This window comes from Camelina sativa, chromosome 10, assembly GCF_030686135.1.
Source record: "Camelina sativa cultivar CO46 ecotype springtype chromosome 10, ASM3068613v1".
Taxonomy (NCBI): Eukaryota; Viridiplantae; Streptophyta; class Magnoliopsida; order Brassicales; family Brassicaceae; genus Camelina; species Camelina sativa.
In genome coordinates this window covers 16,018,495-16,035,913 of record NC_141889.1, presented here as the reverse complement: position 1 = coordinate 16,035,913, position 17,419 = coordinate 16,018,495, and the positions used below count along the sequence as shown (strand labels likewise).

The window sequence follows — 17,419 nt, the reverse complement described above, 5'->3', positions numbered from 1 at the left end:
TTTGAGACATAAGCAAGGGAGAGTAGTTCAACAACAACAAGGTCAAGACATCATGGAGCAACCAGCTATCCATGAGCATAGACCAAGGCACATTGGTGCAGGAGATGCACCCAATACCCACAACCAAAGGGCTGGAATTGTGCCACCTTCAGTAGCAAACAATAACTTTGAGATCAAGAGTGGATTGATCTCAATGATACAAGCCAACAAGTTTCATGGGTTGCCAATGGAGGATCCAATAGATCACCTTGATGAGTTTGACAGAATATGTGGACTCACAAAGATCAATGGAGTGAATGAAGATGGATTCAAATTAAGGCTCTTCCCATTTTCTCTTGGAGACAAAGCTCACCTTTGGGAAAAGACTCTTCCTACTGGAGCTATCACCACATGGGATGCATGCAAGAAAGCTTTTCTGGCCAAGTTCTTCTCCAATGCAAGGACTGCTAGGTTGAGGAATGAAATTTCAGGGTTTGCTCAAAGGAATAATGAGAGCTTTTGTGAAGCTTGGGAGAGGTTTAAAGGATTCCAGCAATGAGTCACTTCTAAGCACTTTGTATAGAGGAGTACTTCCCAAGATCAGGATGCTTCTTGATACAGCCTCTAATGGAAACTTCCTCAACAAGAATGTGGAAGAAGGATGGGAATTAGTTGAGAATCTTGCTCAATCTGATGGCAATTATAATGAGGATTATGATAGGACCATAAGGGGCTCCTCAACTGATCAAGAGGACAAGTATAAGAAGGATTTGAAGATGGTCAATGAGAAGCTTGACAAGATACTCCTAAGCCAGTCCAAGTCCATTCACTTCATTGGTGAAGAAGAAGCTCCAGTTCAAGAGGGGGAGCCTGAATTTGCTGAGCTATGCTACATGCAAAACCAGGGAGGATACAAAGGCTACAACCAAGGAGGTTTCAAGCAGAACAACCTCTCTTATAGGAGCACCAATGTGGCCAACCCTCAAGACCAAGTCTATCCACCTCCCCAGCCTCAACAACAGCAACAAAACTACATCTCCAAGCAACAACATCAGGTGTTCCAGCCCCAATTGTGTCCCCCACCAGGGTTTCAGACTAACCAAGGCCAGGAACAGGACTTAAGAGCAATGATGCAACAGTTGTTGATTGGGCAAACACAAGGCAAGATTGAGGAAGCCAAACAGTTTGCTGAATTGAATCAAAGGCTCACATCACATTATGATACACAGAGTTTTAAACCCTATTTTCCTACTGCAAGTGCACAACAAAGAAGTAGTACTTATGGGTCGAATCCCACGAAGACCAAGTTTTACTCTATGGTTCTATTGGTTCAATTTCAAGCTAAGACAATTCGAAGTTGGGTTTGTTTGGTAACAGTAACGCGATTAAAACGGTATAAAAAGGCAATAAGCAAAACACTAGATCAGGGGTAATTCTCGGGAATTTCAGAGATAGCAACTAAACAACTATCCAGGGCATAGATTAAGTACCAGTCTAGAACTCAAACATAAATATAAACTGATCCACTGTCGTGGTATCAATAACTCTATCTGATCGATTCTGTGCGGAAACGCGGAGCACGTGCTCAGACATCCGGAGCACATGCTCGGCGGTCCATAAACCCTAAACTGTCGTTTGAGCCCAGAATCACAGACAAGCATTAAAGAACAGGAATGATAAGTTCACAAATCACCTACACATCAACTTTCGCAGGTCTAGGATAATTTGCCCACTAATGTCTTTTCTAGCAACCTATTACACTTTTGATGAATAGATAAACCTAGAATCATAGATTGGGTGATCAAATCAACCTAAGCATTAAGTCTAACAATAGTGAAGACAATCGATTATATAAAGCCTTATTTGTGTTCTGTTGCAACCCATGAAACCCCTTTTGAAACCCCCTAATCTAGCAAAGAAAACTACTCAGACATAGAGAAATGAGTAACCAACATAGATGAGAAATTCAATAGCATAAAAATATAAAAATCACAAGGGTTCAGAATATGCTTCACAAGGTAGCCGCTCTTCTCCCTCTCACAAAAGCGTCGCTCAAAAACCAAAAGAAAAGGTATCTCCATCTCTCCTAAAAACCCTAGGTTAAATAGCATACAAGTAGAGAAAAATAAGGAAAGATTCCAAATTCAAATCTCCCTATTAAAAAGCGATCTCAGCCCTCTTTCTCTCACAAAGGATCGCCTAAAATAAGGGGAATTAGGCAGGGAATCAGCGCCTAGATGCTTGCCACGTGTCGTCATGAAACCGTAGAGTTGGGAGCACGTGCTCGAAAATCGGGAGCATGTGCTCCTGGGTCTAAAATCAGCTTTTCTGCTCCAATTCAACTCCTTTTTGCTCTGATTTCTCCTGCTGTTCCAATCCTTGCTTTTAGCTTCCTAGCCTCTTATTATAACCTGAAAAGGACTCAAACAACTACAAAACTATCAAATAAACGGGGTCAAAGTGAGTCAAAACCGTAACATATCAACTCCCCCGGACTTAGATCTTTGTTTGTCCTCAAACAAACTCAAACCAAGCGCCAAGAGAGCCAAGGTGGGAACTCGCAAAAATCTCAGAAACCGTGAGTAGACCATGACCTGCAGACCACATGTGTTAGAACAAGCTATACCGATAAAATTCTCCAGCAAACATCTCCAAAACCAGAACCATAATTGGCAATCAAACCCAGAAAAAGATCACTTTCCAGACAAAGACTCTTTACATTCAATTAAAATTGGCGTGAGCTTCTCATTAAGGGCATTAAGCTAGTGAAATCGAGGCTTGGTAGATAAAAGGCTATTTTAATGGTGGAGCTATAGAGTGTTTAGGGGTTACCATTACTTCGAAAGAGGTGCAGGAGATCGCACAAAATGGTAAGGGAGAGTGGACTCATTGATGTCCCCAACCTCTAATCACTCTCCTCTTCTTATCTTCTCAAACTCAGCCTCTCTTTTCTCCTCAGGGTACAACGCATGCTCGGGGGTGTGTAACACTAGCTCTGGGAGATATGAAGGATGATGGGAGATCTTCTTCTGATATTGTCCCAGGAGCATGCGGACCGTATCCTAGGCTCTCTCTCTGCTCAAAACAACTCACGGACTCGGATTTATATAATTCGGAGCAGGTGCTCGCTGGGTTGGAGCACGTGCTCTGTCCGTCCGGCTTTTACCTCTTTGGTTCTCCAGCAAGAGCGAGTTAGAGATTGTGTCAGTCCTGCTCTCCCCGACCGTTTTGCACATAGCTGCACAGAATGAGAAAACAAAAATACAAGTGCAAGTGGTTTGAAAGGAGGTTAGGCTCGGGGTGGGTACTAACTTAAAATGAGCTATTCAGGATCAGCAAGATTGGCAAAATGAATAAGAAGTCCTGAATATGTGACATGTTCCCTATCCTAATGCCCAAAACGAGAAGAATTTAAATCCGGTTAGGTTCCAATAAAGTAGAGTCTAAGTCTTTCCGGTGAAACTTTAATGGGATGAAGCTTTTCTGGCCAGGAGAAGGGTCCGAATGTGAAGAGGTATTAGCTCGTCTCTGTACTCTTAGTTCTGCAACAATGGTCACTAGGAAAAACGGTCAAACTCACAAATGGTTAAAAACATCACAGATTTCGGTCCTAATTCCCACAAGTTTTGGTTCGACTCACATGACAAACTGACTCAATAAAAAGAAAGATAAAGAAAACAAATGTCATAGGTGACCCTCCCCCGGACTTACTTCACACCGTCTCCGGTGTGAAAATAAGCCAAAGAGAGACCTAGACAAGAAGAAAAATAAAGATAACAATAAAAATGAAAAGAAAATAAGGCGGATAGGACAATGATGGTGTGTGTAACCGCGATCAGGCGTCGGAATCGTCTGGGCTCTCGCTCTCCGAACGGGCAAGGCGGTGCCTCCGACGTGGTGGTCTCACAGGTGGGCTTGGGTCGGCAGCGGTGGTGGTGTGGTGGCAGCAACCGCGAGATAGTGCCGTCAGGATCCTCCGCATCAAGCTGTTGTTCTTCTGCTGCGACTCGACCATCCATCTCCTGTACTCAGCGGTATTGGGCTCATCAGAGATCGGTGGGAGATCAAACTCACCCTAAGGATCGGATGATGTGAATGGTGGAACGCTGTCCTCGCGGTGGTGGGATGAGCTAGCAAAGTCCGCTGGTGGTGGATCAAACTGGGTAGGTGGAGGCGGAACATCTCCCAGAAGCAGTGGGGCGCGGGAGAAACGCAGATCATCCACCGTGGCTAGCTGCGTAAGCTCAGGAGCTGGGAGGCGAATGCTCCCCTGATTACCGTCAGGTCCACCGTACCGGTATGTGTAGAAGGGGTTGGCTAACTGGATGACTCGGGAGTGGACCAGATGCTGTATGTCAATGCGCTCCCTCTGCTCTACACGAGAATAACTCGTCAGATCGATCCGCATGTGCTCAAAGAGATGAGTGAGAAGGCTGCCAATCCTCTCTGTATGGCCAGAAGTCTTGATCTTAGCAGCACAGATCATCTCAGCGAAGTGCATAGCCATGTTGCACCGCACATCAGATGGAGCAGGTGCTCCAGGAAACAGAGCATGTGCTCCGGGAGCCGCGAGTGTTAAAAAGCTGCACCCCAAGTACAATATCAGCAAGTCGTCGTGGTGGACTTTGTTCCCGATGTCGCGGTTGAAGACGAGGTTGCTGAAGACGCGGGAGGCGATCCTGACTGCGGGATGCCAGATGCTCGTCTGGCTGGCCCTGTTGGAGCGGTAGGGCCCCGAAGCTATCAAGCTCCAAAATGTGGCTGCCTCTGGGAACTTCCTCGGGAAGCTCATGTTCTCGTCCTCGAGATAGAACCCGTAATGGAGGCCGAAGTCATGCAGGGGCAATTCGTAACGGCGCCCGCCGGCCTTAAAAGAGAATGTGGCGCCGGCGATGGATTTCTTCTTGGGGTCAGCGTGTGTGAGTGTGGCGGAGGCGAGGCACTGCCGGACCAAGTCAGGGTATAAGTCTCCCTCCCAAGTGGTAAAGATCCCAACACGCGCTTGGCACAATATCTGGTAGACTTGGTCGTGCAAGCCAAGCATCTTGAGCGTGTCATCACAAAGAGTGCGGGTGGGCTCGATCTTTACGGACAGCAGCTTGTTGTATTGGTTGGCGTCCCTCTGACCCCAAACCGTGTCAGACTCGGCGGGTAACGAGTCATCGTTCATGTTGAACGGTTCTCCCTCGCACCGTGGCCACGGGAATGATTGTGAATCGTCGGTTGGTCTTTTTGTTGTGCTCTTTCTTCCCGAGGTACAGCGTCTAGGGGCCATTTTGTACCTTGAGTGTGTGCTTAAATGGACTAGAGATTGAGGATTGTGGTGGATAATAAAGCAATCTAGTCTCAAAAATCACTGAAATCGGTCTATTTTTGAAAAAGTTAGCAATGGGAGAGAATGAGAGCTTCAACGGCGACGAGGAGAAGAAGAGAAGAAAGAAGGAAGAAGAAAAGAGAGAAGGGTTTGCGATTTGGTGGGTTACCTGGGCCTGGTGGGCCTGGGCCTGAAATTCATTAAACTCACCTGGCCTAATCGCTCTTCTCTTTTTCTTTGGTTCTTAGTTCGCCGAGCATGTGCATCGGGTTACTCGCGTCCTGCGAGCATGTGCTCCGCGTCTTCTTCCAACATTCCTGAAACCGAAAAGAGAAGAAACAAATCCTAAAAAGAAAAAGAAAAACTCAGCAATATATACCTGGTGGGTTGCCTCCCACCCATCGCTTGTTTTAAGTCATTAGCTTGACTCGAAAGCTCCTTAGGCAATAGGAGGGTTGCCTAGGGCGAAGGTTTCACCCCTTTCGTGCTCAGAGGCGGCAAGATATGGCTTCAGCCTCTGTCCATTCACCACAAATTCTCCTCCTTTTGTGTCCAGCAACACAACAGCCCCATATGGTCTAATCTCCTTGATGGTGAAGGGTCCGGACCATCGTGATCTTAGCTTTCCGGGAAACAGTTTCAGCCTAGAGTTGAACAACAAGACTTGATCATTAGGAGCAAAGGTCCTAGTGAGGATCCGCTTGTCATGGTAGGCTTTGGTACGCTCCTTGTAGAGTTTTGAGTTTTCATAGGCGAGGTGCCTAATCTCCTCTAGCTCATGCAGTTGCATCTTCCTCCTTTCATGGGCGCTCTTAGTGTCAAAGTTCAGCATTTTCACTGCCCAAGCAGCCTTGTACTCTAGCTCAACAGGAAGGTGACACGCCTTACCATACACCAAGTGAAACGGTGTAGTCCCCAGCGGTGTTTTGTAGGCGGTTCTATAAGCCCATAGAGCCTCATCTAGCTTCTGAGACCAATCTTTCCTTGTTGTGTTCACTGTTTTTTGCAAAATGCTCTTAATCTCCCGGTTAGAGATCTCAACTTGGCCGCTTGTTTGTGGGTGGTAGGGGGTGGCGACCTTGTGCCTCACTCCATTCTTCTTGAGAAGACTCTCAAAGACCTTGTTAATGAAATGCGATCCACCATCGCTAATGACTACCCGTGGCACACCAAACCGTGGGAAAATAACCGACTTGAACATCTTGAGCACGGTCTTTGCATCATTATTGGGACTGGCCAAAGCTTCTACCCACTTGGACACGTAATCGACAGCCACCAATATGTACTCATTGCCGAATGAGTTCGGGAAAGGTCCCATGAAGTCAATTCCCCAAACATCAAATACCTCAACCTCCAAGATGAAATTCTGAGGCATTTCATTCCTCCTGCTGATATTCCCTTGTCTCTGACATGTGTCGCAAGTAGACACGAACCGCTGTGCATCTCTGAACATGGTAGGCCACCAATAACCCGCTTGAAGAGCTTTGGACACGGTTTTGAAAGTAGCAAAGTGTCCAGCATAGGGTGAGCTATGGCAATGAAACAAGACTCCAGGAACCTCCTCCTCAGTCACACACCTCCTGAAAACACCATCCGAGCAATGCCTATAGAGGTAAGGCTCATCCCAAAAATACCGCCTTATGTCTTTTAGGAACTTCTTCTTCTTGTTCCCCACAAACTCAGTAGGTTCTTTCTCTGCTGCTAGGTAGTTTGCATACTCTCCAAACCAGGGAAAACTCGTCTGTTTGTTGGTTTCGATTGCCTTGCACGGGGTTTTCGGAGCATGTGCTCCCAGGCGGAGCATGTGCTCAGCGGGATCAAAGATGCCGATCGAGTAAACTTGTTCTTCAGGAAGGCTATCGTCCAAGGGTAGCTCTTTTTCTATCCTCATTCTTGATAAGTGATCTGCAACTCCGTTCTCAATACCCTTCTTGTCTTTAATCTCCAAGTCAAACTCTTGAAGCAACAAAATCCAAGGAGTAGCCTTGGTTTTACATCCTTCTTGGTCAGTAGATACCTCAATGCTGCATGATCAGTGTGAACTACCACTTTGGAACCAACAAGGTATGATCGGAACTTCTCAAAAGCAAACACAACCGCCAAAAGTTCTTTCTCGGTTGTAGCGTACTTGCATTGAGCCTCATCCAAGGTGCGGTTGGCATAGTATATCACGTGCAGCTTCTTGTCTTTTCTCTGTCCCAGAACTGCTCCCACGGCATAGTCACTCGCATCAGTCATGACCTCAAAGGGAAGGTCCCAATCTGGCGGTTGTACAATCAGAGCACTAACCAAAGCTCCTTTGATCGTGTGAAATGCTTCCAAGCAAGCAGAATCGAAATCAAACTTCACTTCCTTACACAACAGCTGGGTAAGTGGTCTTGCTATCTTGGAGAAATCCTTAATGAACCGTCTGTAGAAACCGGCCTGGCCAAGGAAACTGCGGATCCCTTTTACCGAATTAGGCGGTTGTAAACTCATCATCACCTCAACCTTGGCTTTGTCAACCTCAATCCCCTTTTCAGAAATCTTGTGTCCCAGCACTATCCCATCTCTAACCATGAAGTGGCATTTCTCCCAATTCAGCACCAGATGTTTGTCTTCACACCGCTGCAACACCCTGCACAAATTAGACAAACAAACGGAAAAGGAGCTCCCATAGACGGAGAAATCGTCCATGAAAACTTCCATTATATCCTCAATCAGGTCAGTGAAAATGGACATCATGCATCGTTGGAAGGTCGCTGGTGCATTGCACAAGCCAAACGGCATTCTGCGGTAAGCAAAGGTGCCGTAAGGACATGTGAATGTGGTCTTCTCTTGATCGTCGGGATGGATTGGGATCTGAAAGAAACCTGAATAGCCATCTAAGAAACAGTAGTAAGGATGGTTAGCCAATCTCTCAAGCATTTGATCAATAAATGGCAAAGGAAAATGATCCTTACGGGTCGCAACATTAAGTTTTCTATAGTCTATGCACATGCGATGTCCCGTAACTGTCCTAGTAGGAATCAACTCATCCTTATCATTCTTAACCACTGTAATTCCACCTTTCTTAGGGACTACACGAACTGGACTAATCCAGGAACTATCAGAAATAGCATAAATTACACCCGCATCTAGAAGTTTCATTATCTCTTTCTTAACAACATCCTTTTGATTCGGGTTCAACCTCCTCTGATGTTCTACCGAAGTCATTGATTCATCTTCTAGATGTATCCTATGCATACAAAGATCTGGTGAGATTCCTGGAATGTCATCTAGTGAATACCCTAGAGCATTTCTATACTTCCTAAGTTCACAAAGGAGCAAAGCGGTCTCTACATTGTTTAGTTCAGAGTTCACTATCACGGGGTATGTAGAGTTAGGACCTAGGAACGCGTACCTTAGCCCGGCTGGAAGTGGTTTTAGCTCTACCTTTGGAGCTCTTAACTCGCTCCAAGGACCGTCCGCTGACTTCACCGGAGCATGTGCTCCGGAATCCGGAGCAGGTGCTCCCTCGGCGGATTCCTCCCCTGATTGGTTCTCATCGTCTAGGCTGGCGTAAGCTACCAGTTGCTGGAACCGTGTACCTGCATCCAAAATGCGTGTAAACCAATCAGCTTCCTCATTCAAGAATCCATACTTACCCTCTGCCTTTGTCAAGGCAACCTCCAACGGGTCGAGAGTGAGAACTTCATCGGTAACCTCATGTGCAACCTCTGAACCATCATCAACCACAAAAGTCTGACCATCTATCATAGGTTTCTTGAGCAGCTTATTCATCTCAAACCTTGCGATCATATCCCCCAGCTGGAGATCGATCGCTCCCCCTTGCACATCTATAATCGCACCAGCTGTTCATAAGAATGATCTACCTAAGATCAGGGGGTCACGTGGTGCTTCTTCAAGTTCCAGAACCACAAAGTCTGCTGGTATAAGCGTGTCCCCTATCTGGACATGTAGATCCTCCAACACTCCTATGGGGCGCTTGGTGGATCTATCCGCGAATACTAACGAAATCCGTGTAGACTTGAACTTCGTGTATCCCAGCCTTTTAGCCACTGAATATGGCATAAGGTTCACACTGAAACCTAGATCACAGAGGGAGTTTGCAAAAATCGTTTTACCGATTCTCACGGATAAGACAAATCGCCCTGGATCATCTCTCTTCTTTAGCACTTTGTTTTGCAGCACAGCACTGCACTCTCTTGAAACCATCATCACGTTCTCTTCCTCTGACACTCTCCCAGAAACTAACCCCTTCACATATCTCTTCAAAGCAGGTATCATCTGAACAACATCAGCTAGGGGTAGTTTTACCGTCAATTCTCTCAACATCTCCTTGCACTTTGCATCCTCCAAATCCTTGCTAGATTTCTTAGGAGGAACAGGGTAAGGAACCCTAGGGGTGTACACGCGTGCAGGAGGTACCTCAGTAGGAACGGTCTGATCGGGAGGCGGGAGCACATGCTCGCCGGATGCTTCGGCTTCTTTTTGACTCAACGGTGGAGTCTCAACAGCATGTTGAGGAAGGTATTCTTCAGCAATACCCTTGCCCTTGTCAAGCCTAGCGGATGGTGCTTCTCTAGGGGGTAACTTCTTTCCTCCCCTTAGCTCAATCGCATTGACATACTCGTTCCGCAGGTTTGCTTCCCCTTTTATGGGCAGAGTCCGAGGAGTTCTTTTCACGGCTTCAGCAGTCTGTGCAACCTGAACATCAAGCTTCTTCACATGTGACATTACTGCCTCATACTTCCCATTAAGGTCATTGTACATGGTATCGACCTTAGCGTTGATTTCCACTGAAGCTTTTTGTTGATTCACCAAGAGTTGTTGCATCATGTTTTTCAGCTCATCTTGAGAGCTGCTAGCAGGTGAAGATCCCAACTGCTGGTTGGTGAAAGGCGGTGCTTGCTGAGCGCTTGTATATGCCTGCTGGTTCCCCCCTTGGAAACGGTTTTGAGTGGGCACAAACTGTTTGCCTTGGAAGTTGTTTGAGAAGGTTTTCTGATAACCCATCTGATTCTGAGCTCCTTGCTGCGGATACACCTGATTCTGAGGATTCTCCACGTTGGTGCTTCTATAGGACAAATTCGGATGGCTTCTGTAGTTCGGGTTGAAACCCCTGTTCTGCACAAAACCTTGCCCACTCACATAATTAACCTCCATCGTTTCATCCTCTCCATCACAAATCTCCTGAGCTAGCGGCATGTCTCCGGTCTCATCGACAAAATGGACAGTTTTCTGGCTCCCTTTCAGAAGAAGGTTCACCTTGGCTGTCAACTCGTCGATCTTTTGCGTATCGACACTGTTGACCTTCACAGACCTGTCATACTCAGGAGCCTTGTTGCTGGAGCTTGCAGCTAGGTTCTCAATCAACTGATATGCTCCTTCCTTAGACTTTGTCATAAAATCCCCATTGCTGGCCGAGTTGAGAGCGTTTCTGTAGTCCCAGTTAACTCCATCATAGAAAATGCCCAGAATATGTTCATCACTGAATCCATGGTGCGGACACTCTCTACGGTACTCTTTGTACCTCGCCCAAGCCTCGCAGAAGGCTTCTCCAGTGTGCTATTGGAACGATGAAATCTTGTTCCTCAGGGCAGCGGTCTTAGCCTTGGTGTAGAAATGGTCCAGAAACGCAGATCTACACTGTTCCCATGATGTCAGAGACCCAGGTGGCAATGACTTCAGCCAACGTGAAGCTCTATCCGCAAGAGAGAAGGGAAAGAGCTTGCACTTCAGAAAGTCTGGCGGTATCCCATTTGAACCAGTGGTGCTACATATCTCCTCAAAATTCTCGATGTGGTCCATCGGAATCTCAGCTGGGAGACCGTGAAATAGGTGCTGCTTCACTAGAGAGATCATCTGTGGCTTGATCTCAAAATCTTGTCTCGGGATGGTGGGAGGAACAATCGCCGCTCGGTTGGTGTAGAACACATGCGGGTTGTCCTTGTCCCCAATGGACGGTTGTGGCGGCGCGGCTCTTTCGTGTTGAGCACGGAGCAACTGCCCCAACTGTTGTCGAAGTTGCTGCAACTCGGCAGCCATATCCTCATTGTTTCTATTGTCACCCATGTTGACGGATTGAAACTTTCTGTTCTTGCGGTTTGTTCTTTCTGCCAAAGAGAGCTCTGCGGCTGACAAAGCAACTAGTTCTTCGGTGTTGTTTCTTCTTGTAGATCTTCTTGACATGCACCTGAAACACACGCAAAGAAGAAGCAGAAAGACAAATCAGTAAGGTCTTAGTCTAGTAATTTCGCCGAAAACCAAAGGTAAAAATTTGGTCCCCGACAACGGCGCCAAAAACTTGATACACAGAGTTTTAAACCCAATTTTCCTACTGCAAGTGCACAGCAAAGAAGTAGTACTTAGGGGTCGAATCCCACGAAGACCAAGTTTTACTCTATGGTTCTATTGGTTCAATTTCAAGCTAAGACAATTCGAAGTTGGGTTTGTTTGGTAATTGTAACGCGATTAAAACGGTATAAAAAGGCAATAAGCAAAACACTAGATCAGGGGTAATTCTCGGGAATTTCAGAGATAGCAACTAAACAACTATTCAGGGCATAGATTAAGTACCAGTCTAGAACTCAAACATAAATATAAACTGATCCACTGTCATGGTATCAATAAATCTATCTGATCGATTCTGTGCGGAAACGCGGAGCACGTGCTCAGACATCCGGAGCACATGCTCGGCGGTCCATAAACCCTAAACTGTCGTTTGAGCCCAGAATCGCAGACAAGCATTAAAGAACAGGAATGATAAGTTCACAAATCACCTACACATCAACTTTCGCAGGTCTAGGATAATTTGCCCACTAATGTCTTTTCTAGCAACCTATTACACTTTTGATGAATAGATAAACCTAGAATCATAGATTGGGTGATCAAATCAACCTAAGCATTAAGTCTAACAATAGTGAAGACAATCGATTATATAAAGCCCTATTTGTGTTCTGTTGCAACCCATGAAACCCCTTTTGAAACCCCCTAATCTAGCAAAGAAAACTACTCAGACATAGATAAATGAGTAACCAACATAGATGAGAAATTCAGTAGCATAAAAATATAAAAATCACAAGGGTTCAGAATATGCTTCACAAGGTAGCCGCTCTTCTCCCTCTCACAAAAGCGTCGCTCAAAAACCAAAAGAAAAGGTATCTCCATCTCTCCTGAAAACCCTAGGTTAAATAGCATACAAGTAGAGAAAAATAAAAAAAGATTCCAAATTCAAATCTCCTTCTTAAAAAGCGATCTCAGCCCTCTTTCTCTCACAAAGGATCGCCTAAAATAAGGGAATTAGGCAGGGAATCGGCGCCTAGATGCTTGCCACGTGTCGTCATGAAACCGTAGAGTTGGGAGCATGTGCTCGGAAATCGGGAGCATGTGCTCCTGGGTCTAAAATCAGCTTTTCTGCTCCAATTCAACTCCTTTCTGCTCCGATTGCTCCTGCTGTTCCAATCCTTGCTTTTAGCTTCCTAGCCTCTTATTATAACCTGAAAAGGACTCAAACAACTACAAAACTATCAAATAAACGGGGTCAAAGTGAGTCAAAACCGTAACATATCACAGTACAATGATCTGAACATGAAGTTTGAAGGTCTCAACTCCAGAGTAAAGTATATGGAGAGTAACATTGCCTCTACTTCAGCTCCTAAACCCAACCAACTCCCTGGAAAAGCTGTTCAAAATCCAAGGGAGTTCACTGCAAAAGCCATTCATATCTCTGATGAGGAAGTCACTGAGGACAGTGAAGTCCAAGTTTGGGGGAATTCATTAGTTCCTGAAGCCCCAAGTGACATTTGGGCAAAGCAACTGGAGTCCGCTATTGCACTCGACCAAGTACTCGAACAGCCACTCGACCGAGTGCATGCTCGAGTGGTCGATCGAGTTGCAGACTCAGAAGCTGCCAAGCCTGCTAAGTACATTCCTCCTGCTTACAAGCCACCTCTTCCATTCCCAGGACGTTTCAAAGCACAAAAGATTAAGGAGCTTAGGGAAATCATTGAGAGAAAGGAGATGATGGGTAAGCAACAAGAGGAAGAGAAGGCTTTGAAGGAAGTGGTTATGATTGAGAAAGAAGAAGAAGTGATGGCCATACAAGAGATCACCATTGCTTACCAAGAAGAAGAGAGAGGACCTGCCTTGGAACAGTATGATCCATATCCTCTCTACAAAGATTTTTTGCTTGATTTGTCAAAGAAGAAGGCTGAAGCTCAAGATGAGAAGGATCTTGAGGACCTTGGAGGAGTTATCATTCCAATCAAGCTTAAGGATCCAGGTCCATTCTATCTGCCTTGCACACTTAGCTATCTTCACTACAACCAATGCCTTTATGATTTGGGAGCTTCAACAAGTGTGATGCCATACTCCATAGCACAAAAGCTTGGGAGAACTGATTTCAAATCCACCAACCTTCATATATGTCTAGCTGATGGGTCAAATAAGGAGATAGTTGGAAGGTTAGAGAATGTCCCAGTCAAGATAGGGAAGGCAAGGGTTCACACTGATTTTGTGGTGTTGGAGATGGACAAGGAACCTGAAGATCCAATCATTCTTGGAAGGCCATTCTTAGCCACTGTTGGAGCAGTTATTGATGTCAAAGAGGGTCTTGTGACCTTGAACATTGCTGAAGATATAGCCATGAAGTTTAACGTCTATAACCCCACCAACCTTCCTACCATTGATGATCAACCTTTTACTATCAAGGACAAAGGAGGTCAAGAAGGCTTAAGTGGTGAAGCAATTCCAAAGGCTAAGCTCTCCTTTCAAGATGATTCTGTGGAAAAGCTTAAGAGGTCAGTTCAAGAGTTGACTAGTATGGTTGAGGATCTCCAAGTTAAGCTGAACAAGAGGTCTTTAAGGAAAGCAAGACCAAGGCTCAAAATCAAGAAGAAATATGGTTTGTGTGTTAAGGGTGAGGAGATCAAGGATCAACTTCACAGTGATCAAGAGGTTCCAGGGAGGATTTCATCACCTCCTTGGTATCTAAACAAAGCCTAAGAAGGCAGCCAAAGTCAAGCTTAGTGACTTTAAACAAGCTCACTAGGGAGGAAGTCCCTAAGGTATCCTTTGTAAATATGGTTTATTTTCCTTGTAGTTTTGATGTGTTTTCTTTTATGTTTGTGTTGGACAGGCCTTTAGGTGAAAATGTAGTTGGGTAAAGAGAGATTTAAACTTGGAGAAGGAGACTCGCAGGCCCACTCGACCTGCCCACGAGAGGTACTCGACCGAGCTAGAAAGGAATTAAGGCCCATTTGATCTTCAAATCGCTAGAACGATCAATTGGAGGGAAGAACAAGAAGAAAAATTTTGAAATTTCAAAATTTGGTCAAGGTGCTCGTCCGTGTACAGTCGAGTGTGGGGTCGAGTGGCAGCAAAAAGCAGGTCAAAGATTCCCATTTCAAATTTGAATGGTATGGACGCTCCACCCTTATCTCTTTGTCCCCTTAGCTTCTTTATATAGACCTAGCATGAGATTATACCTCTCACATTCTCTCATTTGCTCAAAACAATTAAATTCAAGTTTTAAAGTCTCTCTCATAGCTTATCTTTTGCTCAAGCTTAGTTCTTTCAAGTTTTTGGGTCACTAACCTATTAACTTTGAGCTTTGAGTCTATTCCCTTCAGTTCTTTTTGAAAAATGTCTTCAAGAATCACTAGGAAGTCTCAACAAACCGCTGCAACCTCCATGGAACGTCATGATCCTAGCCTTGAATCAAGAGGAGAAGCTGGAAGAGCCACTCGACGCCCCACTCGATCTTGCACTCGACCGAGTGACCGTTCGAGCAGCCGGTCGAGCCAGATGTCGTGTCCAAGGAGAGAGTTAGTTGAGGAAGATCCTGAGAGGACTGAAAGTGAAGAAGAAAGGGAGTTAACTCTTAGTGATTTCATGAGGAGAAACAAGGCCAAAGGGAAGAGGCCAGTAGTTGAGATTGAACAAGAGGAGGTTGAGAGTGAGAGTGAAGAAGAAAGTGAAGAAGAAGAGGGAGAGGATGATGGAGAAGCAGAATCTTGTGGATTGACAAAGAGGCAACTTTATGAAGCCTTCATGAGAATGGAGTTCCTGGGAACCAGGTATCCACACAAGGAGACCATGGAGAAGCTAGCCATTGACAAAGATGTGGAGTACCTTTTTGAGAAGGGCAGCCTAACCAAGTTCATGGGGCTTTGCATGGAGAGCTACAAAGAAGAGAGTTGTGAGTTTCTAGCCACAGTCAAGCTGCACACATATGCAAGGAAGGATGCTGAGTTAGGAGCTGGTCACATTGCTTTCACAATCAAGGGGAAGAAGTATGATCTTTCAATGAAGAAGATAGCCAATGTGTTTGGTTTTGAGGTTGGGAGCAATAGGAGTCTGATGATTCCAAGAGAAGAGCTCTATACTGTGTGGGAAACCATTGGGGACAATAAATTCTATTCATCCTCCAATTCCAAGAGCTCAAGGATAAGGAGCCCAGTCCTAAGGTACTTCCACAAAGCTCTTGCCAACACCTTCTTTGCTAGGAAGGAAACTGGGAACATTAATGAGGGGGAGCTAAAGATGATTGATTTGACTCTCAATGGAATCATCTTTCAAGCAAGAAATGGTACCATCATTCTTGGGAGCACTGTGGAGACTGACCTAGCAATGGTGCTCATTGATCACATGATTCAATTGAGAAGTTGGGTAGGCAAGTTGGAAAACAAAGGATCAAGAGGAGCACTAACCATTGGAGGCATCATTACTCCAATCCTACAAGCTGCTAAGGTTCCACTTAGAGGAGAAAGGGTTTCACCAAGATGGATTGACTCTAGCTACCTCACCTCTACTCTCATCCTAGCCAAGGAGATGCATCAAGGGAATCACATTTTCAACTTTGAGCTTCCAACACTTGGGAAAAAGCAACTGATTTTGCCTAACCAAAAGCTCACCACCATTCAAGAAGGAGCCAACATTGACTTTTGGCCAGCTGAGGAGCATTTGTTTGATGGTATAATTCAACCTAGAGTTGATGAAGCTGGAGATGTGCAAATGGCTGATGGGGAGGAGCAATTTTACTTTGAGGATTATGAGCTCAACCCAAGAGATAGTAGAGGAGTGAGGGAGGCTACCAAGAGGTTAACTCTTTTGCAAAAATGGAACAAATGGCATGGGAAGAGGTTTGATAAGCTGAAGAAGAAGGTGACCAACATGGCTAAGTCTATCAAGGGCTTAAAGAAGGAGATTGCTGAGTTGAAGAGTGGAAATTCTTCACCTACACCATCAAGCCCTTTGAGGAGGAGTAGCTCAACTAGAGCACTTTCTAGAGTTGCGAACCCTGTGGAACCAGCTAGAGCTTCAATTTATGAGCCAAATCAGAGGAAGAGGAGCTCAAGTACCCGAGAACAACCATTTTCAAGGTACTCGACCGGGTCACTCGAGCACCCACTCGACCGAGCACCTCCAATGCACTCGGCCGAGTTCCAGCCCAGATCACCCTATGGCTTCCCACCTCCAGCTGCTTATCCAGGATATCCAGGTTACCCTCCCATCCCACCCCAGTACTTCATGGATCCAGTACTCTACCAGCAGTTCTACCAGCAGCAAGGTCAGAATTTTGACACTCGTGGTCCAGCTCGACCCCCCCACTCGAGCACGTACTCGACCGAGTCCCGGTCGATTCCCATCGTCGAGCTGCCCCAATCTCCACCTCCAAGTCACCAGCAAGACCCCAACTACTCCTATGACAGCATGCAGATGGATGTGGACAACTACTTCCACAATCCGTAAGGTACCACTATCACCTTCACTTGTAAATATCAATGCATTTGACATTGTGTTTTGTTTTTTGTTTTTCATCTTGAATCCTCAATCAAATTTCTTTCACACAGAGACTGTGTGATTTAAGTTTGGGGGAGGGTTTGAGATAGCATTTGACATTGTGTTTTGTGATTCTTATTTCAAATTTTTAGCATCATCATGTTAATACTTGCATAGCATCTAAGGCATAGAAAAACCCTAAAAATTTGAAATTTTTTGCAAAATTCTTTATAAAAAAAGAGTGTTCATGTAGTTTGCATTGCATATTAGGATCTTGTTTAGCATGTTTCATGTAGGATTGTATAGTATTTGCATTAGGGATCTATGATGAGTATTCCCTTGTTAGCTTGTTTATTCACT

The 17,419-nt window shown here is 45.3% G+C and overlaps 1 non-coding gene and 1 pseudogene across 1 annotated transcript; one reads left to right on the top strand and one right to left on the bottom strand.

Moving 5' to 3' along the window:
• Positions 1 to 448: 448 nt before the first annotated feature.
• On the bottom strand, positions 449 to 545 carry LOC147936213 (small nucleolar RNA R71; annotated as a pseudogene).
• Positions 546 to 10,769: 10,224 nt separating this feature from the next.
• On the top strand, positions 10,770 to 10,876 carry LOC147936212 (small nucleolar RNA R71). The gene has a single exon (XR_015569791.1). It is a non-coding gene; the product is annotated as a small nucleolar RNA R71 (small nucleolar RNA).
• Positions 10,877 to 17,419: the final 6,543 nt, after the last annotated feature.